The sequence below is a fragment of the Chiloscyllium plagiosum genome, chromosome 17 (assembly GCF_004010195.1).
Source record: "Chiloscyllium plagiosum isolate BGI_BamShark_2017 chromosome 17, ASM401019v2, whole genome shotgun sequence".
Classification (NCBI taxonomy): Eukaryota; Metazoa; Chordata; class Chondrichthyes; order Orectolobiformes; family Hemiscylliidae; genus Chiloscyllium; species Chiloscyllium plagiosum.
In genome coordinates, this window is record NC_057726.1 from 8172315 (window position 1) to 8185101 (window position 12787).

Below are 12787 nucleotides of genomic sequence, written 5' to 3' on the forward strand. Positions count from 1 at the left end.
AGCTCCAGACCTCCCTTCCAACAGTCCAATAACAGCTGTCTGGGGAGGCTCCCTGCTAAGGAGCCAGTACCAAGCAGTTCAGGAGAGTCAGCAAGACACACTCTGCAGCTCATACATTTTTATAACTGAAGTTATTTTGAGGATTCCTTCGACCAGACGAAAGAAAGAACACTGGGCTCTTTTCTTTCAGGGGGGCGGGAGGGGGGGGGAAAGCAAGGGGGAGGAGGGTTGGAGGGGAATGCAGCGCAAAACGGGAGAATGAGATGTTGGGAGGGAAAAATAAAGAGACATTCATTCTGTGGCTCACCTACCGGCAGAAGACGAGACTGGGGGAACGAGGCGGTTCGGTGTGAGTGAGGAGCGGTGAAAAACTGGGAACCTGGCTGGCGGAATCACAGTCTAATCCATGACAAGTAGGAGAAAGGATCACCTTCGTTCGCGATGCTGTAATCTCTCCACTTGCGTTCTGTGCTTTATTTTTGCTTTTGCTTATTCAGATGATGCTGAAGCCGTGTGTGTGTGTGTGTGTGTGTGAGAGAGAGAGAGACATACAGGGGGGGGGGGGGGGTGCCCGCCGCTGTATTGAATAAGGGAAAGTCTTGTGTGTATGTGTGTGTTTGGGAAGATGTGTACAGTTTGCGTGCTGAGAATACCAATTCTGATCTCTCCGGTGTCTACTCTGTCTTTATTTTTTTAAAAAAACCTGATCGCTGAACTGCGGAGAGTGGGAAACGGGAGAGGGCTAACCGAGGCAGGGGCTTGTTCAAAGTTAAACTCACTCTCCCCCAGAGTCAGTGCTGTCTTGTGTGACGCCTCCCCTCAGTAAACTGGAAGCTTCGCATTCCATCAATGTGGGCCAGTGTTTGGGATTGACTGGACATGTTCGGCACTCGGCGCATCGCACAGAGCCAAGGTTGGAGCTCCAAGCCACTGGAAAGCTTGCTGGCTGCCTAACAGGCGATGGGCTCTTGCATCCTTTTTGACATATTGCGAAAACAAAGGGGGAAAGGACCGTCCCTGTCGTTGTCATCGCTTCGTATAAACGGGTAGGAGAGGAAACATTCCAACTTTTATTTCTGATCTTCACTCTCTGCATTTGAGCGCTTCGTTCTCCCTCTCCTCACATTTGTCCTTTCCGTAGGATTGATCCCTGCTCCAGTTACCTTGAACCCCTGAACCCCTCTCCCCTGCTTTGCCTGTTGTTGACGTTTATAGACTGGAAGGGCTAGTGAGTTTGTTAACTCTCCCACCCCTAACCCCCAACACCCCCTCCGTCCCCACCCCACCATTGCATTTAAACGGTTAAACCCATACTGAAGCGTTTACGGTCTGGCATGTCCCTATCAATAGACAGTAAAAAAAAACCCGTTCATCCGCTCTCACTATAAATCAGATCGACCATCTAAAGCGGACAACTCAAACGGCGCCATCAGGAAAATTAGACGCTTTATCTCCCCCAGTCTACTATATATGTCGCACGTAGAGCGGAAAACCAGCAAAGTAGGGTTTGTAGTGAGCTAAGGTGTGTCCCAGTCCCCTTACACATCCAGGAGATTTCTCGCCACTAAAAACTACCGCGACGCAGCAGTTCTCAATGTACACTTTAGATACTGAGGGGTCAGGAATAGCGGAACCCCAATAGCAGAGAGATGTGAAAGCCGTCCGTCCCAAGCTGCCACATTGCTTGCTCTCGGAGTTTCTGTGGCGCTCCTTCTACCAGCGAGCAATTCAGAAATGAATGTGGGGCACAGGATGGTTTCGGCGTTTTAATGCGATCCAGTGATAAAATCGCAGTGTGCCCTCTGCAAGGGATATGGAGAAGCTTAACGGAACTTAGTTTGCGAAGGCAGAGATGTGAAATCACAGCCACACTGGAATAAGGCGCTGTTTTATTTTGTAAATATCTTGGCACTTAGACGCAATTATTCGAAAAATCAGCAGGAGTTCGAATTCTTTTAGTCTCGTGTTCACAGGTGCGAAGTATTCCGCTTTCAAGTTGCACGGAAGTTGATAAATCGCTCTCCCTCTTCCCTCCGTAGCAGATAGATCATTTCCCCAATGCTACCCCAAAAACCCAAGGTCGGTGTGGGAAGGTTCATCATCTTCCTATCACCTTCCAAAGCAAGTCATCCCCGGGACAAATCCGCCCTCACCACTGACTCGCACTCACCCACTCACCAAAATAAAACCCCCTGACGCCTTCTTCACCCTCCCTTGGCTAACTCCTTCACGCTTTTCTGCTTTTGAAACTACTGCAGTTTCCAGCCCAGACCTCTGCTTGAGCCAACACCGGGAGAATGGGCAGTTATTTTGTAGTTTCACTGACGAGATGTTAAACTGACAGGAGATTATTTATATATATATATATATATATATGTGTGTGTGTGTGTGTATATACACGCAATCTTCTTCAGGTCAGGTGTAGGTGGAAATTATAAATTATCCACTTTAAAAATAAATAATAAAGTTAATGGAAACAGATGTTTCTGGAGAAGCCTGATGGTGAAAGGGTGTAGTAAGCGCTCTATTTTTAATAATGTAACTCACAATTGCCGCGATGATGAGGCACATTGCAGAGTGACGGCTCTGATTACTAACAGTCAGTATATGTGACCAAGTTGAACTCAGGGAAATCTTGGGCAAATGTCGCCCTGCCAGTGACAAATCACAGGTGAAAATACTGCCTACCCTTTGAAAAGAAAGCCGCTGTTAACTAAATAAAAGGACACCGAGCCGCTCAACATCATGGCCCCGGTAGTTAATTTTACCGTAAGGTACATATTGCTGTCTTCGCGGGAGCGAGAGACAGCCGGGAGTCATCTGCTCAGACCAGACGGTCGTGTGGACATCTCTAGATAAATGCGTCCGGGGTCTGAAAACCACAGAATTGCTTCATATCATATACATGCATTAGCTTTAAATTGTTCTGTTCTGACTCCCCCTCCCCCCCCCCCAAAAAAAGTGTTCTGAAGCAATGTCACATAGAATTAGAAAACAATTCTATTGCAAAAGATTCACTACCTGATCGTAGCAGGGATTTTCTTTTCCTATCTAAAAACGTAGCCTTAAAAAAAAATCATAAAGTGTGCTAAAACCCATTTAGCAGTGAATGCATTTGAATCTATTAAACCCCACTTTAATTAAATATGTAGGAGTTAGAGTTACACAGTGTATGGCTGTCACGATTGAAAAGCTTCAGAATCCAACAATCAGCTTTGCCATTGAAAATTTAAATATTAGATCTGAACGGTGAGCAAATATAATAGAGTGCACAGAATGTAGTTTTAATCCTTATTTTTCAATTATGTTTTTATTCCAGGGTAAGTATTACAGTGAGAGCACTGCCAGGAAACCCTGATGGGGACAGGCAGTACCTCAAGCATTAGGTAGTGCAGTGTGCAATTGAGATGTGTGGGGGGGTTGGGGTGGGACAAGGATATAAATGTTCACCAATTCCAACCACAGCATTTTGCATGAGGTGCTGACTGTATGAAACAACCCAGGAGCTATTTCACATCTGCTTCCCTCAATGAACAGCAAAGGTATGAATGACTGGAGCTTCCTCCTTGACTGTGTACTGTCATGTTTGTATCTTGCTCTGCTCCCCTAGCCTCAAGTGTTGATTCTTGTTGGACCATGAGACGTAAACCGAGTGACCACTTTATAATTGTGACTGATGGCGGATTGTGTTTGATCGCCAAGACTGTACAGGGTTGGGACAAGGGTTTGGTTCAGAGGGGGAAATGTTCACATCGGTCTAATCCTGTCCAGGAATGTCACCTAGTCAGATCCACTTCTTTTCCCAGTGAGAGTCTTCGGATCGAAGTCAGTGACAAGGATTATGGAATCTTTTACCCACAGTGAATCTGACTCCACTTAATGGTGCATTCCAGACGTGCGCTGAACATTGCTGGGGGAAGGGTGCGCTGGAGAGGACATTGAAGGACACATGTGTCAGTTTGTTGTATATTTGCCTCTTTTGCTTGTCTTCTAGGAAGTCTACCCACTTCAAATTGGCACAACCTTCCCATATGTCCTAATTAACTGAGTCTACCAGAAACCAATATTTATTACCTTTCTATCTCATAGGCATGTGGCTTTGTTTCATATGTTTGTGACAATTATAGTTTTGTCTTTGTCTATAACATTGCTTGTATTTTTTTTGGAATGAAAGTGATGGCTCCAATAAAACATGTTTTAAGCAAATACAAATGCAGCATTGATATGGCTGGTAGAAAGACACTGTTAAAGACCATGGTAAGGTGGGACGAGGTAGTGCTGAGGGCTTTCAGCAAGTGCCCAGATGAGATTTCCGGCCTAGATCCTGATTGCTTGTCCTGATGGATGAAGCTGATTATAAAAAGTTGCTGGGGAGACAAATCCTGAACAACATTATTCTGTTCCTACTCTCCTACAAGAAAAAGTAAAAATCCCAGCCCTTAATTCCTTTAAAAATCTTTGTTCCATTTGAGAAAATCAGGATTATTTCGCTCAATCATCAGAAAACTAAGGATATAGTCTAAAAGAGGGGCTATTTACAGCATGGCATAGCCTTATATAATAGAGTGCTGAGAATTCTTCATATTATTAAACTAAAGTGAATTATAGGATGTACTTATTGAAAAATAATTGAATGGCTTACATTATAAGGTATATGTCATACCTGGATTTAACATTCTTGAGTATATCACAATATGCTACGCTTTGCGTAATGACAATAGTCATGTTTGTGTTATTCAGTGCAGTTGCTGCATATATAAATTTTGCATATATATTATTTAAAATGATACTTTGCTATAAATTTTAATATCATAGTATGAGTTAATGGGATTTTAACTTGCTCGCACATAATAAATTATACATTACCTTACATGGGTTTAATATTTATTGCATTTACACTACATATTCACTCGACCATAACATCCTGTTTAAATAGTATGGAGCATTATATATACTATAATAATGGGTACATATAATCGTGAAAGCTACATTACAACCCAAGACCAAAGTTCAAGCTGTTTACCAGATTTGCCTGAACCCCAAAATAAGATTACAGCTTTGAAATTGTTTCCGATGACCGGTATTTGCAACAAGCTCTGCTGAGTAATCAGTGAGGGTGGGGATTGGAAAATGTTCTCTGTCTGTTTTAACAGACTGCAGCTATCATGGCAATTCTCGACAGCTATTGTGTGATGTTGTCATTGCTGAGGGATTAATAATTGCAATGTAATCGCTACGACTGATAGTTATCAGTTGATTACTGGGGATAAGCCAGTCAGTATGTATTAAGTTATCGCATGAATGTTATAATCACCAGTTAAAACTCATTTTCAGCCAGATTATAAAAACAATCTGTAACAGTTTGTTAAAATGCAGTTAACAATGGAGGTAAGGGAGATAATCCAAATTAGAGGGGCTTATATACAATAATACTGTAGTTGATATAATGCTATCATCTAAAATTGTCATAAAACGTGATACACAAGCATCAATGATATGAATGATCTGTTAATTCAGCATTTTTGTTGAGGTGAGAGTATTACATAGAATATCACATGGATTTCATGATATTTCTTTGGATTGTTGGATATTACAATGCCATTTAAGTAACCATAAAAGACCTTGGTTTGGCTCTTTAGCTGAAGGATGCTAACTGCTGATATCGCAGCACTCCCTCAGTATAGTGTTGGCACAGATTGTGCATTCATTCTGATATTGGCTTTGGATCCATAGTTTTCTAACCTGGAGTACAAGCATTATCAAATGTGCCAGGTTAGCATAGAGGCTGTCGATCAAACCCCATTTTGAATTTCATCTTCTGGTCACCTAATGATAGGAATTGTTCCATTGTCCTTGAGATGGTACGAAGGTGAGTGGAGTAGAAGGAATGAGTGCAGATTAAATAAGTTTGAAATATCTTTCTACAAAACTGGAAATTTCTGTGCAATCATGAAATATTCAAGATTGAGGAAATTTAAGATAATTACCAAAAAGAATCAGTGGGAGATTAGTTTTAAAAAAACACTATGTTTTTTGCAGTCTGAAATATACTGCCAGTTAAGCTAATGAAAGTCAATTCAATTGCAACTTTTAAAAGGGAATTGTATACATATTGAAAAAAAAGGAAGAAAATATAAGATCATGAGGGAAGACAAAGCAAATAGCAATAATAATTATTCCAAAAAGCTGGCATGGTTATAACAGGTCAAAGAGATGAATGATTCAGTGTCCAAAACAAAAGGCAAAATTGATCCAGGAATATTTGTGATGAAAGTAAAGGTTCAAATACCAAGCAACACATATAGTTAAAAAAATATGAAGCATTACAAGAAGGGAAGGATGTGACAAAAAATGTTGGTTAAATAACAAGGAAGACAAGCATTTTGATAGGGTAAAGGCAGTGATGTTGCCATGATATAACAACATTGATTGGGAAACTTCACATAATGATATAATAAAACAAAGAATAGCAGATGCAGGAGATTTTAGTGTGTTTAACTGAATGAAATGTTGATTTATTTTAAAAAAAACACTCCTTCTTTCATATATTACTGTTAACTGAAGATGGATAAAATTTGCCAAAGATAGATGCGATTATTGGATCAAATGGCCAGTTTTTCCTGTTGCCAAAGAAGATCCTGTATCGATGCAGTTAGATTTGTCCAAGTAGACATTTATTAACACAATAATTTCATCATTGAGCAAAAGAAATGCCGAGAAGAAGTGCAAATAATTGCAAAGAGCCTTAGACAACTTGTCAGTCATTGCTGTGGGTCTTATATTAATATGATGTATTAGCCACAACACAATATATGGCCCGGATAGGGAATGCAAAAATGGAGTTGCCAATCTGCTTCATTAAATATTATGCTAATACCTGACAAACGTTTATCCCATGGATTCACCACTTGGAAAGACTTCAGCAGTAGCACCTTGCCTCTCTGCAATCTCACCAAGATAGACATGAAGCTCTAGATATACAAGCATGCATTCTTCTACCTACCCTCCTAGTCCAAAACTGTTGTTCTAATTTCAGAATCTCTCCATCAACTGTATAGTGGTCACCTGCATTGGGAAAACCAACTACGTACACTTATGCAGTTCCTTTAACACGTAATATGTCCCTGTGTGTTTCACAAGAATATTATCAGAATGAGTTTTAAACAAAGCTTCCTCTTTCATCAGCCTGTTCATAGATGTTAGTAGACACATCTGGAATAGGTGGGACTTGAATACAGGCCCCCTGACTCAAAGGTAGGGATACTACCACTACACCACAAGAGTCTGGAAGAGCGAGTTTTGAGAAGATTTGTAGCTCAGGTTGAAGTTCTGGATGTAGGTTTGCTCACTGAGCTGGAAGGTTAATTTTCAGATGTTTTGTCACCATACTAGGTAACATCATTAGTGAGTTTCCAGATGAAGCATTAGTGATATGGCCCACTTTCTATTTACGTATTAGATTTCCTGGGGATGGTGATGTCATTTCTGGTGGCGATGCCATTTCCTGTTGAATGGGATGGTGAATGGGATCCAAGTCAATGTGTTTGTTGATAGAACCAGAACACATAAATAGAAAGCGGGCCATACCACCAGTGCTTCATCCGGAGGCTCACTGATGATATCACCTAGTATGGTGATGAAATATCTGAAAACAAATCTTCCAGCTCAGCGAGCAAACCTACATCCAGTCAGGAAGATTTTAACACTGAGCCACATGAGGAGATATCAGGACAGTCAAAGATATTATTTTCAAGCTGCATCTTCAGGGATGAAAGCTAGACAAGGAAGTACAGGTTTATGGGAGGGAGATGAAAGGACAACCACAAATAGAGGAGGATGGGAATTGGGAATAAACAAAGGAGCAGACTTAGAGACTTCAGGAGGTTGTAAGGCTGGAGGAGGTTACAGTGACAGGAACAGGTGAAGTGCTAGAGGGCTGTAAATTTGAGATATTTTTGGACATGGAGAAATCAGGATTGGGAGTGTATTTCTGAAGCATTAACACCACTATGAGTGAGAAAGAGATGAGTTGGGAATAGCAATTTTATACCAATAGCCATTTTGACTTTTAGTCATGAGAATGGGGTACATTTGACACTACAGTTCAGCCAGTGAGACCTGTAAGTCAATATGAAGTCTGACATCGTCTCTGGCAATATCACTTCAGAATAAAGTAGCTGAGAGCTTGTGAAAATAAATCAAAGCTCTCTGCTTCATTTGCGATTAAAAGAAAAATCTTCCTTTTCATTAACAATTGGAACAAAGAACGTGACAATGCTCTATGTTGGTAACTTAGCAGGCTCCTGAAACTCCATGTGAAACTCGTTAAGTTCCTCTGTGTTTTTATAACTCCTTCATTCTCTTTCGGGCTAGTTTGGGGCTAAATGAAAAATGGATTTGTACAAACTCCCTGGACCGTTCCTATGACAGTGAGATCATGAATGAATCAGTTTCAACCTTTAAGTTCCATGCATTATCTCAAAAAGCAGCCTCAGAAATCCTATAAGTTCATGCTTCCAGACCAGTCGATATTCAAAACCAAATTCGCTGTGTAGAAATCTCAATTTCAACAATAAAATAAAGACCCTCTCAGCTGTCAGTGTACAGTCCCCCTCCCCCACCCCCCTCCCCTGGGGACAGTCTACTGCAAACCTCTCTACTCCCCCAGCTGTTTGCTTTTGGAGACCATGCCCAGTCCAATCTTCACCCCCAGCAGAAAAGTCCTACAAGACTAAAGTAAAACACTGCAGATGGTGAAAATCAGAAACAAAAGCAGAAGTTGCTGGAGAAACCCGGCAGGTCTGGCAGCACGTGCGGAGAGAGAAACAAAGTTAAACCCCCAAGCCCAGAGCTCTGATGAAGAGTCATCTAAACCTGACAAATTTGCAAGTTCACTGACCTTCAGAACTCTCGACTCTGGCTCTGCTTTCTCTCCACACACATATAGCAGAGTTTCTCTGTGCAATTTCTTGTGTGGGTTTGAGATTTTCAGTATCAGTAGCTCCGTTGTTTTATTTGTTCGTCTATATGGGAGTTTGCTGAACAAAGTCCTAGCTCCTGATGCTGGACAGTGAATGTCAACAGGCTGAATCCAAGCAGTGTGTTCTTTTCCAGTTGCAATAATGCCTTCACTAAACATCCATACATGCAGCAATATGCCATACAGCCTCTCAATTCTGTCCCTTTTTCACTGATCTGAGCTTCAACTCATTTTACCTGCCTGAAACCTATTCCCAACTTGTTCTGAAGAAAGGTCACTGGATTGTTAACTCTGTTTCTGTCTTTCCACAGATGTTGCCAGTCCTGCTGAGCTTCTCCAGCAATTTCTGTTTTTGCTTGATTCAAGGCGAGGCAATGACCTAGTGGTCTCTGTTAATCCAGAGACGTAGGTAATGTCCTAGTGACCAAGGTTCAAATCCTGCCATGGCAGATGGTGTAATTTGAACTCAGTGAAATTCAGAAGGAGGAATCTAATGATGACTGTGAGTTGATTGCTGGGGAGAGTACCCATCTAGTTCATTAATGTCCTGTAGGGAAGGAATCTGCCATCCTTACCTGGTCTGGCCTACATATGACTCCAAACCCACAGCAATGTGGTTGAATGTTAACTGCCCTCTGGACAATAAACACTGGCTTGGCCAGTGATGCCCTCATCCTGTGTGAATGAGTTAAAAAAAAAACCCAGCATCAGCAGTTCTTTATTTTATTTTAGAATCCATTTCTGTTGTGATGCTCACCTCTGAAAGTAAAAAAAAATCATGTCACACTGTTCAACAGATGATGTACATGGACAGCTGTCTGTGATCATTGGACAATCAATTTATCTTGAACAGTTTAGAAATTTTGTTCAAGAAAACATGCAGGTTTGCTTTAAGGCAGCATGTTTCATACTTTGTGGCTGATTTTGTTGCTGTTTACACCTCAGGAAGAATAACGCTGATGTATCATACTGTCCCAGCTTGCTATGGCTTTTGGAGTACTGTTGAAGTAGGTCATTATGGGATTGTTGGATGTCACCATCGTTCTAACAGATCATTGGGTTTCTCTTTCATGAGAGAGAGAGAAAGAGAGAGAAAGAGAGAGAGAGAGAGAGACGTATGGTGATGGTTTAACGTGAGGGTCATTGTGCCTTAGGTGATGTGGAGATGCCAGTATTGGACTGGGGTGGACAAGGTCAAAAGTCGCATGACAACAGGTTATCGTCCAACAGGTTTATTTGAAATCGCAACTGTTTGGAGCATTGCTTCTACCCCTGACGAAGGAGCAGCACTCCAAAAGCTTGTGATTTCAAATAAATGTTTTGGAATTTAACCTGTTGTTGTGTGACTTCTTATCATACCTCAAGTGAGGGAGGAGTTTGAGAAGCAGCGTCCTTCACAGTAAACTTAGTTAGTGCAGGAATTTAACCCACCATCACTGTGCACCGCAAACAAGCCAACTGAGCGAAACTGACCGCCCCCCCCTCGCAAATTATCATAAAGTTTTGGCTATTAACTTATGCAGACCCAGTTCCCACAGATCTGAAAAATGATAACAATCAGGTGAATTATTTCACAAAAATCGAAATAACTCAGCAGACCCGAAACATTAACTCTGATTTGTCTCCACAGATGCTGCCAGACATGCTGAGCTTTTCCAGCAACTCCTACTTTTGTCTTTGCGGGAAATGATTTCTGTTGGTGTTACTGGGACATTGGACCTGCTAACATTTGTAAAATTGAGGAGCTAGATTCAAGGAGAATTCCTCCACCCTTCTTTGACATACTGTCATTGGGCCTTTTGCAAGCACCTGAGAGAGCTCAGTGCCAAGAAAGGGAATCTTCATATGCTTCTGGTTTGACCTCAACTGAAGCAGTGTATTCCATTCTAATACCACATGTTAAGAAGGATGAGTTCAAGTTAGAGCGTAAAAGTATAACAGTTTAATGGATGTGGGAAGTGGTGTGATACTTTAGTTACATGGATAAACAGGTGAAGGGGAAACCCAACAGAGCACATATCTCCATCGTTTCTGTTAACTCACAATATTACAAAAACAATCTTCAAATATAGAGGCATAGAGATGTACAACATGGAAACAACTTGTCCATGCTGACCAGATATTCTAAATTAATCTAGTCCTATTTGCCAGGATTTGGTCCATATCCCTCCAAACCCCTTTCATTCACAAACTCATCCAGAAGCATTTTAAATGTAATTGTACCAGCCTCCACTACTTCCTTGGCAGCACGATCCATACACGCACCACCCACTGCATGAAAACGTTGCCCCTTGGGTCCCTTTTAAATCTTTTCCCTTTCACCTTAGACCCATGCCCTTTAGTTTTGGACTCCATTACCCTGGGGAAAATACCTTGGCTATTCACTCTATCCATGCCCCTCATGATTTTATAAACCTCTATAAGGTCACCCCTCAGACTCCGATACTCCAGGGAAAACAGCATCAGCTATTCAGCTTGTCCCAGCAGGTCAACCTCTCCAACCCTGGCAATGGCCTCGTAAATCTTTTCTGAATCCTTTCCGGTTTCACACCATCTTTCCTGTAGCTGGGAGACCAGAATTGAAATATATATTGAGCTGAGAAATTTCATTGTATACAAATAATTTCATTGTTCACTGTGTTGAGTGTAATAGTACTCAACGCTCGACTTCATTGGAAGGCTAATAGTTTGGGCATAATTTAGTGATATCCCAGTGGAATTGTCACATCTCTCATTTTTCTGTGTCTCACTGCATCACACCGAAAGTTGCACAATTAACTGGGAGTTGGAAGTCCTTCTAAAAACCTGTGTGTTGTGCACTGACTCAGTGCTGAATTGAGAAATTAAATGAATTAGTGAAGTTGGAGTTCAAGGCAAAATAATTGACTTTACTGAGATAGTTAACAGTCATTTGGAAAATGCAAGAACAATTGGTAGATGAGTGCAGATGGTTCCAAAGAGATAAGTAACCTCGATGTATAATGGAATTGTGAAGGCCTTTGGGAACAATTGCTAAGAAAAATGAAGATGCAGATTATGTTCACAATTTTAGTTAAAGTAGCGAAAGGGGAAATCTTTTCCACATTTGGTTCCAAAGTTATTTCACAGGGTGATTTGAGGAATTTTTTCTGAGCGTCTGCAGATATGATCTCATTATTAGAAAAGCAAAATGTTGCAGAAACTGCTGGTCTGAAATAAAAACAGAAATACCTGGAAAAACTCAGTACGTCAGGTGCCATCTGTGGAGTGAGGAAAGGAGGGTGAAATTTGATCAGTTTCCCCAGGTTGGAGACAGCCTTTTAAAAACTGTGGAGACTGCTCGAAACATTCCCACCTCTGGGGCTATTTCCACAGCAATAGAAGGCAGGCAGCTATGATAAATAATTACCTTTATTCACTTCCTGGGAAGTGGGCATAACATGCTGGACCAGGTATTATTGCCAATCCCAAGTTCCACCTTTGCAAGGGCAACTGTGAATGAGCAAAAAATGCTGACCCATCCAGAAACGTCCAACTTTAAAAAAAAAACAATTGTACATGGGCACCTCTGGCTAGGCCAGCATTTACTGTTCCGAAGACAGCAAAGAGTTAACCTCATCACTGTGGGTGTGGAATCACGCGAATACCAGATTCCCTTCCTGAAAAGACATTAATGAACCAGATAGGTTTTTACAACAATGGGCACCTTTAGATCAGCTCATCTTTCAAGAATTATCATTGCTTTTATTTAAAATTGAGTTTGAATTTCACCATCAGCCATGGAGACATTTGAACTGATTACATCAGGCTGGAGGAGTCGCAGTTAGA

The 12787-nt window shown here is 41.3% G+C and overlaps 1 protein-coding gene across 1 annotated transcript in view; it reads left to right on the plus strand.

The window, feature by feature from the left end:
• Positions 1–225: 225 nt before the first annotated feature.
• The window catches only part of LOC122558714 (cadherin-8-like), a 309702-nt gene continuing 297140 nt past the window's right edge, over positions 226–12787 (plus strand). Inside the window, exon 1 of the mRNA XM_043707506.1 lies at positions 226–1046. The gene's annotated coding sequence lies outside the window, so the exon portion shown is untranslated. The remainder of the gene's footprint in view (positions 1047–12787) is intronic.